Consider the following 18,512-nt stretch of genomic DNA (forward strand, 5'->3'; position numbering starts at 1 on the left):
AATCAATACTTATACATATTCCCGTTGACATAATATTCTGCTGAAAAAACCCGCTAAACATTAAAATTATCTTTCAAGAAGATACTTCAAATCCAATCCAAAATAGTTCTTTGTTGAAGTTTGCTATCATTTATCTCCTCATTAATTACAGGTTTTTCTTGAATTTTTACCTCCTATTATTTCAAGAAAACATTTATTTCACTACCAATGCGATATGATGTGTATGTACGTAAATCTTACATTACTACTAATTGTTTCCGCAGTTGATAATACACGTTTTCAATTAACTGATACTTACACATGGCATGGTTTAATATTTGTCGAATTTTGTCAAGTTATGCAATATCACGCAGCATGTTAACAACATGCAGCGTTTGGCGCCTTTTACGACATTGCTCAACGCGTGAGCCAGCTTTACTACATCGATTCCGCTTTCTGGCAAACATAAATGAGCTATCTCGGTGGATTTTATCGCCAGGTCAGATCCAGCTAAATACACGGTAAGAACGATGCTTGTTTTTCCTTTGCATGCTTGTAAGCAATATTTTTGGATTCTGTCGTGCATATATCCTCTTTCCACGACCAGAAAGCTCTAAACACCACCAACATCACTTGACGTGTGCAGGGTAGCGATCGTGGCGTCAATCGTTCGCAACTTGTCAAATCTCATCCCAGCTTACATCAAAACAGGACTGTAAATCACAGTGCACATGACCTGTAACAAGCGTTATTGCATTCTAATTATGTTTCAAATCATCTTGAACTAGGTATTTGTTTTTAAAGGGTATTTGTTCGATAGGGAAAAGATAGTCAAAACACGACTAGTGTGACGGCAGTGCATCTCACTTCCACGGCAGCTCTCTCTGACGTCCGCGTGCACTTGCTCGCCACTGTCGGGCATACATATCTATAGAAATTCCTGTCGCTGTGAAATAGCTGCAGAGAGCCGAGAAAGCGTAAAATACACAGTCATTATAGACTATTGCATGGCGAGACCATTACGTGATAGTGATATAGATAGTTTCTGATCTGGGGAAATAAAGAGTTTGAGAGGAAACAGTGGAGAAAAGAAGCACTCTCCAGCTGGTCTGAGTATTTGCGAGTAGCCACGTCTTGGAGCGCAAGCTGAGAGAGGGTAAACACATCTGATTGATTTTCCATGAATGTACCATTTGACTGTTTATACTGGAGTGACAGCTTGCTCTGTTACTGATCATGGATAATATCAGTGATTTTTGGTGAATAGTGGCTCTGGTGTGTGCTGGACTCGTTGCAGACAAGTCATAGCAAGCATATTCTTTGACATGCCCCCAGCTAAACATATCGCTCATATTTAAACAGGTTATTATGACACATTGCTGTTGGCTCCGCCCTTTCTTTATTTGTGAAGTTTACATGGTTAAAATTGCAATTTGATTGACAGCAAATTTGTTGTCTTAAGATTTTGCTGATGGCAGTGTTATCATGTGTTTTCTCATATGTTGCTAAGAATATCCACAACTCATATATAATGTATGACGAGGCAAACTGTTGATGCTTGAGGAGACACAGAGAAAATCGAAGGAAAGTCAACATTATTCCCAGTAGTAATGGGTTAATCATGGTTGATTTCACACAAGTGAAATGACCTAAATATTCCTTTGATGTAGTTCCATCAGCTGAAGAAATGAGAATGCTACTGTATATATTTTCAGTTAATTTCACATTCAGTCAAATAAATACTAATGGATATAGGTAATAAGCATTCAAGTTCAACTCATGTATTTTAATCTGTCATGATAATGAGTGTATGAAGCTTGATGTTTATGAAATTATCTTATATAAATAAAATCAATTATGGATTTAATATAAATCCCATACAATATACAAACAAGACATAAATGTTTTTCTTTAATCATGTTGTAGATCTATCAAGTTTTGAAAGAGACAACTTTCTTTTTATATTCCGATGTTTATTTTCTTTCTACAGTACAACTAATTACACTATGCAAAGCATACAAAATGCAAGAGGCTTCCAATTAGTTTTGCAGTGAATTATTAATATGATCTGTCCCTGGTGAAATAAACAACATTTCATTGCCAAGTCACATGGGTGCATTAACGGTCAATATCACCCTTGGGCTGTGATGTATATCTGTCAGTCAACTATAGCACTATCTCTGGAAGCTAATACTAATACATAGCTAATACATTTCTACCCTACAAGGTACTTCATCTCTCCGAGGTATTGACATGCTTATTAACCATACAGTTCTTGGTCTTTATAAAATCACCACCTGAACCAAATGATTGTCACTATCTGTCAGTTTGGCATCGATGTTCATTGCTTGTTCATTTCGCCATGAAATCAACATTTCCTTGAATTGAAATGTTATTCAACATGTGGTATAATTCCTATAGCAAACAATTATTTTGATCCATAACGATCTATAATTATTGTGACTGTTATATGCTACAATGAACTTTCTTTGCTGGGTAATGAGGTTGATAGAAAAACCAATAAAATGGATCAAGATCGAAATGGCACGAGCAGTAAAACGTTTTGTGAAAATGTTGAGTAGAGTTCCTCAAGTTTACTTGACATCACAAAGGAATTTTACAAATTTAATTTTGTTTGGAAGCAGTAGCAAGGCAAACTACCATTAGTCCTAGAGGTATAACAGAGTAGAATGAATTATTCATTTGTATACCCCACTGGACCTTTATTTTGTTTGTTGCAGAACATTCACTTAGTGCAAAGTTGAGAAACATCTAAATAAGTCAACGCTTGGAGTTGGGATACTCACTGAAGCACTTAGTTGTTGTTTCAGGCGTAAATTGCAATCACTCAGGTGTTACATCAATGTTTATTTCATGTTTGTCAGTGTTGATTGCAAGCATGCAAATCAGTAGTCACAGAGATGTGGGGATATCATTAGGGAATAGGAACAGACTGGGCCTTATTGTGCCATTATCAGTGCAATATTGTATATGTTCTAGGGGGGCAACAATACGGAAGGCCACAATACCATACATATCGATACACTGGTCATGGTACGATACGCCAGAATATAAACACAAAGGCCATGAAGTCAGTGTTAAGGTGGTGACTGTTTTCTGCCTTCATAACTGGCCGTCACAAAAGGAAACAGGAAAGCCAACAGGATCACAAACAGCTGATTTGTAGGACACAGAGATGGTTTTTCAAGCTCATATTTATCGCTATTTAGATAATTATGTTTTTTGTTAAATATGTTATGAATATGTATTTTGTATCATCATGTATCGCGATACATGTCCGTATGTATGATGTATAATATCGAAGGCCACAAAATGCTGTGAATGAGAACTTTGGTGCATCTTACACCCTTAATATGCTCTCCATATGATGACATGATGAACACTCTTTTGTCCCTCTGTACATTGAACACATCCTTGTCTATCTCTACGATGAACATGCTTTTGTCCATCTTTGCAATGAAGAATGCTCTTTTCCATCTGTACGATGAAAACACTCTCGTCCAACCTTACAATGAACCCTGCCATTTCCATCTTCAGGATGCAGAATGATTTTGTCTATCTTTTCATTGAACCTGTCCTTGTGCATCTTTACAATGAAGAAGGCTCTTGTCCATCGTCACAATGAACCCTTCCTTGTCCATCCTTGCACCCTTCATTGTCCCTCTATGAAGAACACCCTTGTCCATCTTTACAATAAACAAACCCTTGTCCATCTCTACAATAAACAAACCCTTGTCCATGTTTACAATAAACAAACCCATGTCCATCTTTACAATGAACAAACCCTTATCCACCTATACATTAAACAAACCCTTGTTCATCTTTACAATAAACAAACCCTTGTCCATCTTTACAATAAACAAACCCTTGTCCATCTTTACAATAAACAAACCCTTGTCCATCTTTACAATAAACAAACCCTTGTCCATCTTTACATTAAACAAACCCATGTCCATCTCTACAATAAACAAACCCTTGTCCATGTTTACAATAAACAAACCCATGTCCATCTTTACAATGAACAAACCCTTATCCACCTATACATTAAACAAACCCTTGTTCATCTTTACAATAAACAAACCCTTGTCCATCTTTACAATAAACAAACCCTTGTCCATCTTTACAATAAACAAACCCTTGTCCATCTTTACATTAAACAAACCCATGTCCATCTTTACATTAAACAAACCCATGTCCATCTTTACAATAAACAAACCCTTGTCCATCTTTACATTAAACAAACCCTTGTCCATCTTTACATTAAACAAACCCATGTCCATCTTTACAATGAACAAACCCTTATCCACCTATACATTAAACAAACCCTTGTTCATCTTTACAATAAACAAACCCTTGTCCATCTTTACAATAAACAAACCCATGTCCATCTTTACAATAAACAAACCCTTGTCCATCTTTACATTAAACAAACCCATGTCCATCTTTACATTAAACAAACCCTTGTCCATCTTTACAATAAACAAACCCTTGTCCATCTTTACATTAAACAAACCCATGTCCATCTTTGCAATAAACAAACCCTTGTCCATCTTTACAATAAACAAACCCTTGTCCATCTTTACATTAAACAAACCCATGTCCATCTTTATAATAAACAAACCCTTATCCACCTATACATTAAACAAACCCTTGTTCATCTTTACAATAAACAAACCCTTGCCCATCTTTACATTAAACAAACCCTTGTCCATCTTTACAATAAACAGCCCCTTGTTCATCTTTACATTAAACAAACCCTTGTCCATCTTTACAATAAACAAACCCTTGTCCATCTTTACATTAAACAAACCCTTGTCCATCTTTACAATAAACAGCCCTTTGACCATCTTTACAATAAACAAACCCTTGTCCATCTTTACATTAAACAAACCCTTGTCCATCTTTACATTAAACAAACCCATGTCCATCTCTACAATAAACAAACCCTTGTCCATGTTTACAATAAACAAACCCATGTCCATCTTTACAATGAACAAACCCTTATCCACCTATACATTAAACAAACCCTTGTTCATCTTTACAATAAACAAACCCTTGTCCATCTTTACAATAAATAAACCCTTGTCCATCTTTACAATAAACAAACCCTTGTCCATCTTTACATTAAACAAACCCATGTCCACCTTTACATTAAACAAACCCATGTCCATCTTTACAATAAACAAACCCTTGTCCATCTTTACATTAAACAAACCCTTGTCCATCTTTACATTAAACAAACCCATGTCCATCTTTACAATGAACAAACCCTTATCCACCTATACATTAAACAAACCCTTGTTCATCTTTACAATAAACAAACCCTTGTCCATCTTTACAATAAACAAACCCTTGTCCATCTTTACAATAAACAAACCCTTGTCCATCTTTACATTAAACAAACCCATGTCCATCTTTACATTAAACAAACCCATGTCCATCTTTACAATAAACAAACCCTTGTCCATCTTTACATTAAACAAACCCATGTCCATCTTTGCAATAAACAAACCCTTGTCCATCTTTACAATAAACAAACCCATGTCCATCTTTACATTAAACAAACCCATGTCCATCTTTATAATAAACAAACCCTTATCCACCTATACATTAAACAAACCCTTGTTCATCTTTACAATAAACAAACCCTTGCCCATCTTTACATTAAACAAACCCTTGTCCATCTTTACAATAAACAGCCCCTTGTTCATCTTTACAATAAACAAACCCTTGTCCATCTTTACAATGAACAAACCCTTGTCCATCTTTACATTAAACAAACCCTTGTCCATCTTTACAATAAACAAACCCTTGTCCATCTGTACAATGAAGAAACCCTTGCCCATCTTTACATTAAACAAACCCTTGTCCATCTTTACAATAAACAGCCCTTTGACCATCTTTACATTAAACAAACCCTTGTTCATCTTTACAATAAACAAACCCTTGTCCATCTTTACAATAAACAAACCCTTGTCCATCTTTACAATAAACAAACCCTTGTCCATCTTTACAATAAATAAACCCTTGTCCATCTTTACATTAAACAAACCCTTGTCCATCTTTACATCAAACAAACCCTTGCCCATCTTTACATTAAACAAACCCTTATCCGTCTTTACATTAAATAAACCCTTGTCCATCTTTACATTAAACAAACCCTTGTCCATCTTTACAATAAACAAACCCTTGCCCATCTTTACAATAAACAAACCCTTGTCCATCTTTACAATGAACAAACCCTTATCCACCTATACATTAAACAAACCCTTGTTCATCTTTACAATAAACAAACCCTTGTCCATCTTTACATTAAACAAACCCTTGTCCATGTTTACAATAAACAAACCCATGTCCATCTTTACAATGAACAAACCCTTATCCACCTATACATTAAACAAACCCTTGTTCATCTTTACAATAAACAAACCCTTGTCCATCTTTACAATAAACAAACCCTTGTCCATCTTTACAATAAACAAACCCTTGTCCATCTTTACATTAAACAAACCCATGTCCATCTTTACATTAAACAAACCCATGTCCATCTTTACAATAAACAAACCCTTGTCCATCTTTACATTAAACAAACCCATGTCCATCTTTGCAATAAACAAACCCTTGTCCATCTTTACAATAAACAAACCCATGTCCATCTTTACATTAAACAAACCCATGTCCATCTTTATAATAAACAAACCCTTATCCACCTATACATTAAACAAACCCTTGTTCATCTTTACAATAAACAAACCCTTGCCCATCTTTACATTAAACAAACCCTTGTCCATCTTTACAATAAACAGCCCCTTGTTCATCTTTACATTAAACAAACCCTTGTCCATCTTTACAATAAACAAACCCTTGTCCATCTTTACATTAAACAAACCCTTGTCCATCTTTACAATAAACAAACCCTTGTCCATCTGTACAATGAAGAAACCCTTGCCCATCTTTACATTAAACAAACCCTTGTCCATCTTTACAATAAACAGCCCTTTGACCATCTTTACATTAAACAAACCCTTGTTCATCTTTACAATAAACAAACCCTTGTCCATCTTTACAATAAACAAACCCTTGTCCATCTTTACAATAAACAAACCCTTGTCCATCTTTACAATAAATAAACCCTTGTCCATCTTTACATTAAACAAACCCTTGTCCATCTTTACATCAAACAAACCCTTGCCCATCTTTACATTAAACAAACCCTTATCCGTCTTTACATTAAATAAACCCTTGTCCATCTTTACATTAAACAAACCCTTGTCCATCTTTACAATAAACAAACCCTTGCCCATCTTTACAATAAACAAACCCTTGTCCATCTTTACAATAAACAGCCCCTTGTCCATCTTTACATTAAACAAACCCTTGTCCATGTTTACATTAAACAAACCCATGTCCATCTTTAAAATAAACAAACCCTTATCCACCTATACATTAAACAAACCCTTGTTCATCTTTACAATAAACAAACCCTTGTCCACCTATACATTAAACAAACCCTTGTCCACCTATACATTAAACAAACCCTTGTTCATCTTTACATTAAACAAACCCATGTCCATCTTTACATTAAACAAACCCTTGTCCATCTTTACAATAAACAAACCCTTGTCCATCTTTACATTAAACAAACCCTTGTCCATCTTTACAATAAACAAACCCTTGTCCATCTTTACATTAAACAAACCCTTGTCCATCTTTACATTAAACAAACCCTTGTCCATCTTTACCATAAAGAAACCCTTGTCCATCTTTACATTAAACAAACCCTTGTCCATCTTTACATTAAACAAACCCTTGTCCATGTTTACATTAAACAAACCCTTGTCCATCTTTACAATAAACAAACCCTTGTCCATCTTTACATTAAACAAACCCTTGTCCATCTTTACATTAAACAAACCCTTGTCCATCTTTACCATAAAGAAACCCTTGTCCATCTTTACATTAAACAAACCCTTGTCCATCTTTACATTAAACAAACCCTTGTCCATCTTTACATTAAACAAACCCTTGTCCATCTTTACATTAAACAAACCCTTGTCCATCTTTACAATAAACAAACCCTTGTCCATCTTTACATTAAACAAACCCTTGTCCATCTTTACATTAAACAAACCCTTGTCCATGTTTACATTAAACAAACCCTTGTCCATCTTTACAATGAACAAACTCTTGTCCATCTTTACAATAAACAAACTCTTGTCCATCTTTACAATAAACAAACCCTTGTCCACCTTTACATTAAACAAACTCTTGTCCATGTTTACAGTAAACAAACCCTTGTCCATCTTTACATTAAACAAACCCTTGTCCATCTTTACATTAAACAAAACCTTGACCATCTTTACATTAAACAAACCCTTGTCAATCTTTGCATTAAACAGCCCCTTGTCCATCTTTACTTAGAAGTGACTCATGTCCATTCCTGGTCCATATCTACAATGTCATGTTCTTGTCCATTTTTACACCAAAAGAACCCAAGTCTGAGTTGACAAGTAACTCTGCCTCATCCCATCTATGTCTACTCAGCCTAATTAGAGTCCTATGAACTAGGAAGCTGTCACTTAGCGCTCAGGTTAACCAGTTTGTGGAAGATTGAACTATGCCATCAAACTTGAGTTTGCCAATACAGCGATAATCTGGTCAGTGCTGTGTCCGAGCTTACGTTTATTCCTTATACTGCTCCTGTATCAGTGGATTTTGTTCAGGACGCTGCAGAGGTGGTAAGTATAGAGATATAACTTAGCACTACTGGCCAGTTTGCTTCAAGTTGAATGTGTACTTACATTTATTATATTAGCAGTGGGGTAGCCAAGTGGATAAAGCATTCGCTCGTCATTCTGAAGATCCAGGTTTGATTCCCCACATGGGTACAATGTGTGAAGCTCATTTCTGGGGTCCCCCACCATGATAATGCTGGAACAATGTAAAAGTGATGTAGGTCCGTACTCACTCACATTTTTATATATTACCTCTGTACTTTGCAGAGATCCAGATAAGCTGCGTATTTGTGTAAAATACGCAAGATAAATCACTATAACCCAATTCATTACATATCTTTCTTTAATGATTGATATACTGACATAGACAGATGCAAAGTAGAAGTCTTATGTTTAAAAATGGTCTACTCACAGGTTAATATGTAGCCTTTCGATTGGACCAGGGGGGTAAAATGTGTTGTCTTTCTAAATATGATTGATAACATATGAGGACATGTTCAATGGCTCAAAATGTTATCTGGAGCCCTGCTTTTGTAAAGTATTTAGATTAAATCACACATATAATGGCTTTATTGGGAAACCCAGTTTAATGTCATATCTGTAGTGTGTTGGTGAAGTTTAGCAAGTTAGTCATGAATATGTTGTGGTTAGAGTTACCTGCCCTTTCTAATGGGTATATTTCTTAAGAAAAGCAATTGCACACAGTTCTGTGGTAGAACAGTTAACTCTTGTGATTCAGATTACATGGATTTAATTATGTTTTGGACATGTATCTGATAAAAGATACAAGTCATCTTTGGGCATCTAATTTGCATCACTTAGTCAGAGTTAGCTAGGGTTAGGCTGGGTGCTCTGGGGCACCTAGACAACAACCCAAGCTAGGCTAAGGGTAAGACCTTTCTTTTTCTTTCAATCTCTCTGGACCAAGGCTTATATAGCTTAATAAATATACATGTAAACAGTTATTCATCAGTGACATACTTGCACATCTCGTTCAGGATGGCAGACGGTTGATGTACACAAAAATGGGGATTAACAATTGGGATTAGAATCTTATAAATAGCAGGAATTAAGTATTTCAAGGCAAATAGATGTCATGGCTCCAGGGTAATGAGCCTTTGCAATTAAATTTTCTTCAGACAGTGGATGTCATAAATCAGTCGCTATGACAACTAATCAAGATTTTTGTTCTTATAATGCGGGTCTTACCTTGCAAAGTGGATCAAGGCACTTGAGCACCTTCATTGAAAACATGAAAAGATTTGGAAAATGTCTGTTGACTCCTAGTTGTACACATACTCTGCAAATCCTACAATCTACCGAAATCTGCACTGCAGTCGCCATGTTCTTTATGAACTGGATGTCAATTTCGTGAAACATTTTGATTTGACGATGACTAGACTTTTTAATCAAGCCAAAATATAACTCAATAATTCCAGTCCATTTTTTTTATCAAGGGTGCAAACTGGATTTTTACAGGCAGATAACTCCCTTGCCTCAGGAAGATGTGTTAAAACACCGCAGCTGTTGTACTGTTATACGAATAAAACCTCACTCTCATCCCAAAGATGATAACACAATACTCATATCTGTCTTGTATTCCCAGCTATTTATTGCTCAGGAGGACAATTGGCTTACTCAACCTAACCTGTTGTGAACATAACAGCACTGTTCTCCCTCCACCTGCATCATGGTGAGCAGGTTATCATACCCTTGGCCTGATGGTGCGGAGGTGTTGGGCACATGGAGCCCATGCTGTGTTATTGTAGCATAGCTGGAAGTGAAATGTATAAACATTGTCCATCTAGCTGAAGGGCTCTATTAACCTGCCTGTCAATCATCCACAGTGTTGTGTATGGCTATAGTAGGATGTCAATTGCTACTTTAGGACAAGGTTTGAGACAGGTATGCAACGATATAGAGATACCTAGAATAATTACAAGACTTTTCGTCCTGTATGCTACATGCATTATTATTTGCTGAACCATTCATTGGTGGTCCTGTTTCATAAGTGAGTGAGTGAGTGATTGAGTGTTTGGTTTCAACTCTGCAATCAGCAGTACAGTAGAACACGTATTTAACAAACACGGATAGAACGAACAAACGGATACAACAAACTGTTACAAAGTCCCCGATTTATCCCCTATATATTATCATATAAAATTTACGTACATAACAAACTCTTTACAGCGAACTAACGGATATAACGATTCTTATAGCGAAGTGATATCTGATCACCGACAAGCCCATCTACCACTAATTAGTGACGTGTATAGCGAACTGAGAAATCTCACTCATTGTCAAGTGTTACTGACAATAATTAATTGACTGCGCAATCAGTGGCGAATCAAGACAATCGTGGCGGATCAACACAATCGCGGCGAATCAACACAATCACTGGTGACGATTCAACCTTGTTAAACTTGCATTATGTTAATCTTACCTGTCCATGTAATTGGACCAATCTTGTCTGTAAAACAAACATTGCGTATACGTAAAAATATCAGTCAATAGCAATCATGTGTACCAATGTGCTACGCTTATGGTTTTTATAAATATATATTGTGAAAGCTGTAACTAAAATAACACGATATTGGAATATATTATTCTGATAAGATAATAATTTCAGATGCAATTTCTTCCTACCATTGGATCAAAATGTTTTAAAGTTGTATCATTGGGTACTTTTTAACTGAATCACCAGTAGATGCAGGAGGAAACATGTATAAACGTGTATGTGTATTTGTTTTAGCCAAGATTGCAGACGTTTCTGAGCGTTAACGTATTTAATGAACAACGTATATAAAGAACTGATTTCTCCGGTCCCTTGTAGTTCGTTATATCCATGTTCTACTGTATTTCAGTTATATCACAGCTTGTCAGCTTGATGACTCATGAAAGCCCAAAGTGATGCAGGTCTTAACCTCACTGGATTTTTTTGTTTGTTTAATGTTGTACTGGAGACCCACGAGCATAAACATAATCAGGTTGAATCTGGGATTTGAACCCATTATCACTGGTAACTTGGTAAATCTAAGGGACGCTACTCTGCACAGTGTCCCTTATGAAACAATTTAAGGGTTAGCCACATAGTTTAAGCGTTAGCTCGTCATGCCATTTAAGACCCAGGTTCAATTCCCCACAGGAGTAGAATGTACAAAGTCACTGATATTGGTGGAATATTGCTAAAAGTGGCGTAAAACCTCACTCACTCACTCACTCACTCACTCACTCACTCACTCACTCACTCACTCACTCACTCACTCACTCAGATATGATATATTCCTGAGTGACAGCACCATACCATGATGTCTCGTGTCCCATTGTGTTTTTGTCCCACAGACTCGTGAAGATCCGGGATAGCAAACCATGCTTGCCGTAAAAGGGGTGTTATAATAACATGGGAGGATAATAACGGGATCGGGTTGTCAGGCTCACTGACTTGGTTAATGCATGGATCAATGATCATGATGTCAATCACCGGATTGTCTGGTCCAGACTCGATTTTTTACCGACCACTGTCATATAGCTGGAATATTGCTGTGTGCGTCGTTGAACAAACAAACAAAAATTTGGTCCAACAGGACTGTTATTGCAGTAAGACGGAAACAGTGTTCAAAGCTCCTCTCTCACTCGAATTAAGTTGGCCTTGACTCGAGCTGCTGACAATACACATTTTGAAGTATCCATACGAATGTCTTTGCTATACATTCGCGCTCCCCCGCCTCGGCCTCGGTTAAACGGCTCATCGTCTATAACGCCCACCAATTATTTGGACACCATTAGTAGCACTGTAGCGAGGGACCACTGTATATACACAATATTCAATCTCAGAGCCCAAGTAGTTTATTACTTGTTTCACATTTTATATCCAGATGTTGCAGCTACACAGATATGAGGTGATAATAATAACATCAGTAATATGTTTATATCCTGGGACGCTGACAAACCTTGATATGTCGCCAGTGTTTATGATTCATGTTTTATGACATTTCATCAATGGCTGTTTGGCTGTTGAAACCAAATCAGAAAAATATGGTTTCAAGGAAATAATTAGAGGTTTCAAATCAATGACAACACCTTCTCAATTCCAAACACAGATTTATCTCATCCCATTCTGCCATGACAGACTATAATTGAGTAATGCAGGGTCCTCGGTGTTGTATATTGCAGAGTATCGTTTGTCAATGTATCTAAGAATCAGTATTATTCAGTGTATATATCCATACTTATATTTCACATCACAGACAAGGCTCATGTTGGCTCTGTTCTACAAAGTACAGTGGTTGGTGTTTATCAGCATAATTAGTGCAGGAAGTAGGTCACTTGTAGGATGATGCCTTTTTGAGGAAGAGTTTTGACTTTCCTAGTGTTTGGGAATCATGTTGTTTTTGTTAGACATTGAAGGATGTGTTTTTTTCAAGTATCTTAAATGCTTTTGGGCACAGTTGTTGAGACCATTGTTTTTATATATACGTTTTAAAAAAGCTTGTGTCTATTTGCTGCCATTATCATTTTCAACCATGACAAGAGAAGGTGACTCTTTTCAGAGTTCACCCTATAGTGAGTGAGTGAGTTGGGTTTAAGGCCGCTTTTAACATTATTCCAATTATATCATGGCGTGTCAGCATAATTTTGGAGGAAAGCCCAAAGTGATGCAGGTCTCAGACGTTTACCACTTCGGTGAAACCCACGAGCACGGGTATGGTGCTGACAAACCTAGAAACATAATTGGGGCGAACCGGGATTCGAACCAACAATCATAGGTTTCTGGCGTACCCAAGGGATGCGAATTGCAGCACCTTAGACGACTGGGCCACCCGTGCCCCTAGTTCAACCTTTAAATTATCCTTACTGATAACATTAATGCATGAACATTAATGTGTATTCTTTGTACTGGTAACCCTGGAAATGGAAGCGGAAAACATTAGGTGTTCCTTAGCATCTTTTGATTAGTATATATTACCATGATCACATATTTCAACAATCTTGATGCAACTCTGAACCCGTCCTACCCAAGGCATGCATGTATCATGATCCTTGACCTCATATACACTGGATAAATGATATACAAATTGTAATTTAACGTTCTTCTGAATTGGTCGTTTATTTCAATGAGTTGGGGAGGTAGATCAGAAAAGATGAAACTCAGCATCATTGTCCTTAAGAACTGGTATTTTCTGAGTATGTATTCTTGCTTCCTCATTAAATCTGAAGTTTTTGAAAGACAAATTGGATTCACTCTCAACCCTACAGAGACTAAAATGTCTAGATACAGCTGGAAATACAACTTCATTAGAGCTACTAAAATAACAAGCACTAGAGTCTTAGGGACTGGTCATTTATTATGGGGATGGAGGGAGTGAGTCAGAGGTTTTGGTTGTACTAACGTACTGAAAATAATTATCCTCCCCTCATGCTTGTCATATTTTTGGATGACCTTGTACATTTTTTTCATGACCCTTCCCGCAAAAGACAAAATGCAAACGCACTGTTTTCAAGAAATAAACAATGAGGGTAAGTGCTGGGAGAGTAAATCAAGAGTGTTTTATTGTACGATAAACAATGACCACAAGTCATTTATTTCTTATATGAAATATCACCATCATGTACAGCCTCTTTAAAGATGTTGATAAAATGTACAAGCTTTAAAAATATTTATACAGACTTTAATAATGATGACTCCCTAAGTTTGGTATTTCCTGCGTTTTCTTACAAACCTAACATCGATTATCAGTACCTTTTCTCCTAATATTGATTGTCATATATCTCTCCCACTTTTGGATGCGATTGTTCATACACGTCATATATCTGTGTAGCCCAGCTATATACATATAGGGAACAACTTACATGACACTTCCCTCTCAAAAATAACCTCATCCAATATATGATGTCATCAAGTGCCAGCGCACTGGTCCCCTACATAATAACATATTTGCGGTATTTGGAATCTTTGAAGTGTCATGGAGTAATTTTTCAACTGCAGATTAAAATAAACTGGCCAAAACGTTCATATACAACTTACATGACACTTCCCTCTCAAAAATAACCTCATTCAATATATGATGTCATCAAGTTGCGAGCGCATATTAAAACTTCCAGAAAGGATGTCATGATAGATCAATGTTTTATCGTGAAATAACCCACACTTTGTTCTTCATTTTTCTTTGCAATTTTTCAGGTAGTGGCTATCTTATATATTTTGTTACAAAATGTCCATTTTTTCATGACCCTCCCCAAATATGGGTATTAGTTTTTATGACCCTCCCCTAGAGACTGTCATATTTTTTGCTGACCCTCCCTGATTCCATCTGACCCACCCACCCCATAAATAAATGACTGGTCCCCTACGTAATAAAGTATTTGAGGCGTCTGGAATCTTTGAAGTGTCTTGGAGTTATTTCTCAACTGCAGATTGAAACAGACAGACCAAAACGTTTAGATATATTTTGTTTATATCCAGCTTATGTTTACCCATAAACTAATGGCCATTAAACAGTAACATGAACTATATTCACAAATTTCATTTGCCAGTCATCCAGTGTAAACCTCCGTAAAATAAAGTGTTTTGAAGTCCTTTTTCCTTGATGTATGTGTTTGTTCAAGGAAACATCTACTCTGAAGAATACTCGTCTTTCAAGTTTAAGGTAGTGTATGTTTTTTTGCAAATTTGTAATGACAATAGACCATTATGAAATGAGCAATTTTTGTTTCGGTGTCATAGGACGAAATGAAGTCATCTTTTTTTGCTGTCAGGGTCTACTTTGAACTGAACATCTTGGCAGTAAGTGTCCCATAGTGGGGATCAGTTTATAAACCTGCCCTGACATTGTGTCTCTGTCTATTACCACCACAAGGAACCATGCATAAAATGAAGATAGTTTTTTTAAAAAGGCTTCTTTTGATGACCTTTTGTCAGAAATCGATTGTGAAGACAAAATGATATGTGATCATAAAAATGGAGTCATGTCTATTCATCAGGCTTGTTATGAAGATGTAATTACTATTATGAGGATTGTCCTTGTTTTGATGAGATGGTTGCTATTACAGTTATATAGAGGTAATCTGGTCAGCATCAGGGAAATTTCCCAAGAGACAGAGAGGACATTTACCAACTTGATAATATCCTGTCTTGCAAGCCAGGCTAATTTCTTTGGGATTTCACCCAAAAAGGTTAATTGTTGTTAATTTCATGTTATTTAGGTATGCTATTTTGTCTGTAGACCTGCAGACTAGTAATTTCAGGAATCTATTTTACCTAGACTGAAGTGATCTTGGTTATCCGTTATGATATTTATGTTGAATAATGGTTTCGTATGTTAAAAGTTGAGGCAGACATTGTGCCAATGTTTTGCTTCATCCTTGATGTTTTCATATAATTTGATGCATGAATAATCATTTATGAATTAATTCTAACGCTGTTTTTGCAAAATAATTCCAATAATTTGAAACAACATGGGAATGATCAATCAGTTACAATGCACTGTGTATGCAAACCAACTGAGATTTTTCAACAGTTAACCATAGCCAGCTTAAAGTGTCTTATATTGGCACTATGGGTCACCAGTTGCCATGGGAACCTGATATCTTCGATAATAAACTTGATAAATGTGAAACTGGCAGATAATGGTATCAAAATGACAAATATGGGGAATATTTTCATGGTCTAATTTGCTGGAAGTGATGTATATTTTGCTGGTTAAACGACATCTTTGTGAGAGAAGAAAATCAATATATCAGCTTGGCATGCTTATTTCAGTACATTGAGCAGTATGAGCTTGCAGGAGATTTGAAGATGTTTTCAAAATCCTTGAAAAAGAATGGCTGCACAATATACAATTTATCTGAGGAAGTGAGTGAACGGAGATGTGTTTGTGTAGTAGTCTAGTCACCAGTGTTTCATACTGGAGATGGTTTTCAACCTGTTCCTGTATACCATGTATACATGTGACTGTTGGTTGAAATTTATGAATGTGTGTGTCAGAGTAATCAAACAGCTTGACGGTAATCTTGAAAGCTATTATTGTCAGACTTTGTTTATGCTTTCTTTCTTGACATTTGAAGGAGATGTATTATTAAAAGAAAAGCAAATATATGTTTTGAACTGAATTGTTTGTGGCAAGGTCATCTTGGCAGACAAATTGTCTCCTTTGCTTTCCGTTCCAGGATTCAAGTATGTACTGAAAACAAGATCTATTGATTTTAGAATGTGGATTTTTGTGTAATGAAATAGTGACTACCAGTGTGGGGTATTGGTGTGATTTGAACATCGACACTCGTTATCATTGTATTTTGTCAACTTGTATACTACTCAAAAGAAGTTAAGAACATCCATTTTTTAAATTTTTTTTATCGGTCATGATATGTTCTCTAACTAGTAACAAATTAACTATAATCTTATGAAAAAACAGTTCTTTCACTTCTTTTGAGTAATATGTCCCTGATATTAGATCTTATTTTACCTGCCTTTTATAATATTTAAAGTTTTCACAATCATGTTTCTTAAGTGTGAATGTGTTATTGGTGGCATATTACTGAATAGCTGACGACAGTATATGTTTGTTATTATGTATCATTGATATAATCATTATTGGAATATCATTTTATTTAACACAATCAGTGATGGACATTTGCAATCAATCAAGGTTCACGACCAATCACTGATCATAATGGATATGATGAACATCTGGAAAGAACAACACTGAAAATGAGGATATTGAACATTTTTGTGACATATTTGTGAAACAGGAATTGAAAAGAAATGGCAATCAAGAAAGCCAATCCAATGCAAGCAATAAAGATATAATTCATGTTACTGTTCTTGAGAACAAATTGATGTCAAAGGCTTGTCTGAATAACTGTTTTGATTACTCATTGTGTGAGGGGCGATCGGGTAGCCTAGTGGTTAAAGCGTTCGCTCGTCACGCCGAAGACCCGGGTTCGATTCCCGACATGGGTACAATGTGTGAAGCCCATTACTGGTGTCCCCGGCTGTGATATTGCTGGAATATTGCTAAAAGCGGCGTAAAACCACACTCACTCACTCACTCACTCACTCACTCACTCACTCACTCACTCACTCAGTGTGTGTATTAATGTAGAAGTAAGCTGGTTATCAGTCTGAACAGTTATATCAATAATCTGACCAGTTGATTTTGTCTCTCAAAATTAATTACATAATTGAATTGAGTTGTAGAGACTGGTTAGCAGTTGTCTCCTCCTGGGTTACTGAGTTGACCTTGAACTTTGTGATATGTGGACACAGATGACAGAGCATCTCAGCCTACTATCGTAGGTGTGTCCTTTACTTCCAGGATCAGTTGGTTGCAGGTTCAAATCTAATTTTTCCATGATTACAGGTTCCACAGTTATAAATGTTTAAGACATCTTCCCAAGGCAAGGGCGTTAACTGACTGTAAAAGTCCATTTTCAACCCTTGCCGAACTAGGCTGGAATTTTGCAGCGCCCCCAGTGGTGATTACAAGTTATGTCCCTTCTATGTCCCTCCTACTGACCAATCAGATTCCACCTCTCATATCACTTAGATTCTCTTCAATCCTAAATGCCGACACCCAGTCAAGACAATCTGATCAATAATCAAGATCTTTATTGTAATAAGATGGGTCTTCTTCATGAATTACATCAAATCACTTGAGCACTTTGATTAACAATATGGAAAGATTTGGAAAACATCTGTTGATGCCCAGTTGCCTGTGCACATGCTCTGCAAATTCTGCAATCGATCAAAATCTGCCATGTTGTTTATGAACCTAATGT

The 18,512-nt window shown here is 36.4% G+C and overlaps 1 protein-coding gene across 1 annotated transcript in view; it reads left to right on the top strand.

Annotated features, from left to right (window-relative positions):
• Window positions 1-437: 437 nt before the first annotated feature.
• LOC139478555 (choline transporter-like protein 1) overlaps window positions 438-18,512 on the top strand; it is a 260,716-nt gene continuing 242,641 nt past the window's right edge. The window contains exon 1 of the mRNA XM_071261061.1: window positions 438-500. The gene's annotated coding sequence lies outside the window, so the exon portion shown is untranslated. The remainder of the gene's footprint in view (window positions 501-18,512) is intronic.

Source organism: Haliotis cracherodii, unplaced genomic scaffold, assembly GCF_022045235.1.
Source record: "Haliotis cracherodii isolate W230 unplaced genomic scaffold, xgHalCrac1.p SCAF_4, whole genome shotgun sequence".
Lineage (NCBI taxonomy): Eukaryota > Metazoa > Mollusca > Gastropoda > Lepetellida > Haliotidae > Haliotis > Haliotis cracherodii.